General features: G+C 50.7%; 1 non-coding gene across 1 annotated transcript; it reads left to right on the forward strand.

Moving 5' to 3' along the window:
* Positions 1–107, forward strand: LOC116081212. Its single transcript, XR_004114739.1, has one exon. It is a non-coding gene; the product is annotated as a U6 spliceosomal RNA (small nuclear RNA).
* The last annotated feature ends 3,672 nt before the right edge of the window (positions 108–3,779 follow it).

Here is a 3,779-nt window from a genome sequence, read left to right on the forward strand (position 1 = left end):
GTGCTTGCTTCGGTAGCACATATACTAAAATTGGAACGATACAGAGAAGATTAGCATGGTCCCTGCGCAAGGATGACACGCAAATTCATGAAGTGTTCCATATTTTTTAAAAAAAAATCAAGAAAAAAAACCAGAAGAAAATATAGTTTATCAACAGGAAGCAGGATCAACACAGAAAGGAAACAGAAAACGCTATGAAAATATGCACAAACAGAGAGCTAAGACCCAAGACTGGCAATGACAGCAAGCAGCAATGGCTTAAACTATTCACTCAGAAAAGATTCAAGCATGGAAGTAAGAACTAACCTACCCCAGACCGACTTTATAACTAAAGCCTACAATTCAAAACAAAGTCACAGGGCCGCAGGGAGTGAAGCGCATTCCCAGCTAGTGTGAGGACCTGAGTTTGAATTCTCAGAGCCTAAACAGCTGTGTGTGTGTGGCAACCTGTGTCTGTAACACCTCTGCTCCTGAGATAAGATGGAAGGGAACCCTGGAAATGTGCATCCCAGCTATCCGTGGCGTGTGCAGCCACGGACAACAGAGAGACCTTGTCCCTAACGAGGGAAAGGTGAGGATTGACACCGGAAGTTGTCCTCTGGCATCTACGTGTGCCTGTGTCATGTGTGTATTTTCTTCTGAGGCTTTTGGAGGGGCGAAGGACCTTGGCATGCTTTCCATGGTCTCCAGATTCCTCCTGGTCTGGTAGAGCATGCGGCAGTGCAATTGGACACTAGGGGGCATTTAAGCTCTGTGCTCCTGGGACCTGGCATAAGCTGCTTTGGCCTCACAAGTTCACCTGCCTGTGTGACCTGATGGGTCGACCGGCCCACAGCTGTGCCTGACCACAGTGGCAGACCCTGGTTGGCAAGAGGCCTCACTAGGTCTTAGAAACCCAAGAAGTGGAGATACAAGTGCAGGTGGGAGTGATATCCTTTAATTCTGGAGACACCCCACCAACACTCCCTCACCTTAGTCATAAACCACTTTTGCTCTTGGCATAGCCATGTGTCCACAGGGGTAGTGGAAGCTCTGCCTTTCCACATGTCTTGCCAGTAACTGTGCAATACCATGCACAGAGCCTGCAGGCTAGCACAAGGGAGTGCATGGGCCTCAGGGTATCCCCCAAAACCTTGGTATAAACCTGCAGTTATAAACCCATAACCACCAAGTATAGGACACACCCCCTTACCGTCTTGGATAGATGGGTCACATGCCGCGCACACAGCCAGGGAGTTGCCATGAGGGGAGCCTAAGTTTTGGGCTGACTTACCCAAATGCAGTATAAGTCTGCAACCCCAACTTGATTACCACCAAGAGGACTGTGTGTGTTCCTACCTCAACCAGACAGGGCATGCACACACTTCCATCCTTCCCTTCTCACAGTCTGTTCTCACCCACTCTGCCAAGAACCTTCTGCGAGTGGCAGGTTGTATTGTGCTCCAGTGGCCACACGGTGGCAGCAGAGCTCTGCTCCTGTGGACACTAACCAGCTCCCTGCTTGGTTGGAGTTGCTGGTTAGTCTTAGGAGGGCAAGTCCTGACCACAGTGGAGGCTGCAGAACCCAACACACACTCCATTTCTACCTCCAAAGAGGTTCAGTTCTCACCCGATCCCGGATTCAACTCTAACCGTCCCAGAACTGCCATACCCCAGTGCGACCCTCTCCCAGACTGACTACAATCTGGTCATCCAGAGAATCCTGGCCAAGAGCAAGACTGTAACACCATCACATGATCTCTTTCTACCAGTGTTGGCCTCTCTCCATGCCCCACTCAACTGTGATACTTTGACCAGTGCTGGAGCCTTAGTGGAGAGGGTTTGGAGAGGATTAGACCCAGATGTGCACACACACACACACACACACACACACACACAGACACACAACGGCACATACACTTTCTCTGAGTATGTGTCACCTGCACCTGAGAGTCTACCTGGCTGGGTGGGGTCAGTTCTTTGAATCTGGTTTGGCAGAGCTTGCAATGGTGCATCTAGTCACCAGGGGGCACATGAGCACATGTGCATTGTGCGTTGTGGTGCTTAGTTGACCTGCCAGTGTGACCTGACTCCACCGTTCCAGGGCACGCTCCCTCAGTGTCAGACAGGGGGTATCCCATCACGCCTTAGAAACTCAACAGCCCACAGGAAAGTGCAGGTGGGGTTGGCTGGAGACACTCGCCCTCAGTATTCCTTAATTCCATCAAGTTTCATGAACATCACTTCACTTCAGTCATAAATCCTCTTAGTGTGGGGTGTGGTCCTGTGCCCACATGGGATGTGGAGTCTAGGTTGCTGAGGAGCATGGCTTGGCCTTGGAACCTGCTGGCAGTAACTGTGCACACACATGGCTATGCACCGAGCCTGGACATTAGCGTGAGGTGGACATGAGCCTGGATATGTAAACCTGCAACCCTACCTTGACTTCCAAGTGCAGGGCATGCACATTTCCTCCAGCCTTAGACACATGGGGCACATGCCCTTTCCCATCATAACTGCATAACTAATCAGAGCATGCGCTGTCTCCTACAGTAGGAAGAAGAGCTACTGACCCCACCTGCTTTGAGAAATTGGCCTTTCCCCAATCTGCTCTAACAAGAGTTTCGAGTAAGCAGCAAGTACAGTTCTACGAGTGGCCACATGAAGTCAGTAGAGTCTTGCTCATGCAGGTTAGAACAGGGTTGGGAGGAGCAGTGTCTTCATAGTAGTCTCTGGAGCTCAGCCCAGGCTCTGCACCCAGAGCCATTCCTCACTTGGCCCAGGCTCAGCTCTAAACGTCCCAGAACTGCCACACCTTGGCTCCAGACTCAGTGGCGACCGTCTCCCAGACTGACTAGAATACTGGTCAACAGTGAGACTGCAATGCCATCACATAATCTCTGGATCCCTTCACCTGTTCCCACCATTGTTGGTCTCTCTCCATGCCAGACTCATTTGTAATAATGTGAACAGTGCTGGAGCCTCAGCGTGGGGGCTTAGAGACATAAGGGTCTAAACACACACACACACACACACACACACACACACACACACACACACACACGCACACACACGGCATAAAAACACAAAATCTGGCCGGGCGGTGGTGGCCCACGCCTTTAATCCCAGCACTTGGGAGGCAGAGGCAGGCGAATTTCTGAGTTCGAGGCCGGCCTGGTCTACAGAGTGAGTTCCAGGACAGAAAGGGCTATACAGAGAAACTCTGGAAAAAACCCAAAACAACAAAAAACAAAACAAAAACACAAAATCTGAAATCATGATATGCAAGCAAAAGACTGGCAGGGTAAACAAACAAAAAGCCAAACAAAGCATTGTGAGATAATAACCGCCCCCCCCAGCTTGTTTGTGTTGGCCATCTACTGTGGGACCCTGGGGCCTGCCCTTAAGTGTGGCTTGAAGGTTCAATGAGACTCCATTGCAGAGAACTATTTTTTCTTTGTGAGTGGTTGTCAGTTGAAGCGAGCTTCTCGACTCAGGGTGTGGGTTTGTGTCCGCTTCTCTTCTTCGTGCTGAGAGCCCATCTAGCTTGGACCTGTGCAGGCCTGTGCGTGCTACCACAGTGTTTGGGAGTTCATGTGTGCATCTCTCTGGTTGTGTCCAGAGGCCTTGTTTCCTTGTGTCCTCCACCCCACTGGTCCCTAATAATCTTTCTGCCTCCTCTTGAGCATCGTTCCCTGAGACCTGAGGGGAGTGGTTCCATGAAGACATCGCACTCAGGACTGGATGTGCCAGGGTCTCACTCTCAGCACACTGTCCAGTTGTGGGTCTCTGTGTTAGTC

This window comes from Mastomys coucha, unplaced genomic scaffold (genome assembly GCF_008632895.1).
Source record: "Mastomys coucha isolate ucsf_1 unplaced genomic scaffold, UCSF_Mcou_1 pScaffold6, whole genome shotgun sequence".
In the NCBI taxonomy this organism is placed as follows: domain Eukaryota; kingdom Metazoa; phylum Chordata; class Mammalia; order Rodentia; family Muridae; genus Mastomys; species Mastomys coucha.